Raw genomic sequence first — 318 nt, 5'->3', positions numbered from 1 at the left:
GTTCTTAGTATACTTAAAGTGGTGGGATGATAATTAACACTGAATGTTTCTCAAACCCATTTCAATGTCAGAATGTCTTGTGGTGTTAAGCAAAACTGCACTGTAGTCTTATTTTATATTACAGCAAAGCGAAGGCCAGTAAAATGTAGACAAAGTGTACCATGGAAAAAAACAAAAAAGACTTGTATGCATTGATTACAAGAAGAAATTTTGTTAATTTTTTTTTAGAAATACTATCTTTTACATGAAAAGTGGTAGGATGCAGAAAGGGTTCAGTAGTGTTAAGGACACATGTATAAACTAAATGCTCTACTAATA

Source organism: Mauremys reevesii, linkage group 2 (assembly GCF_016161935.1).
Source record: "Mauremys reevesii isolate NIE-2019 linkage group 2, ASM1616193v1, whole genome shotgun sequence".
Lineage (NCBI taxonomy): Eukaryota > Metazoa > Chordata > Testudines > Geoemydidae > Mauremys > Mauremys reevesii.
The sequence above is the reverse complement of the archived record's forward strand: the minus strand, read 5'-3'. Positions refer to the sequence as shown.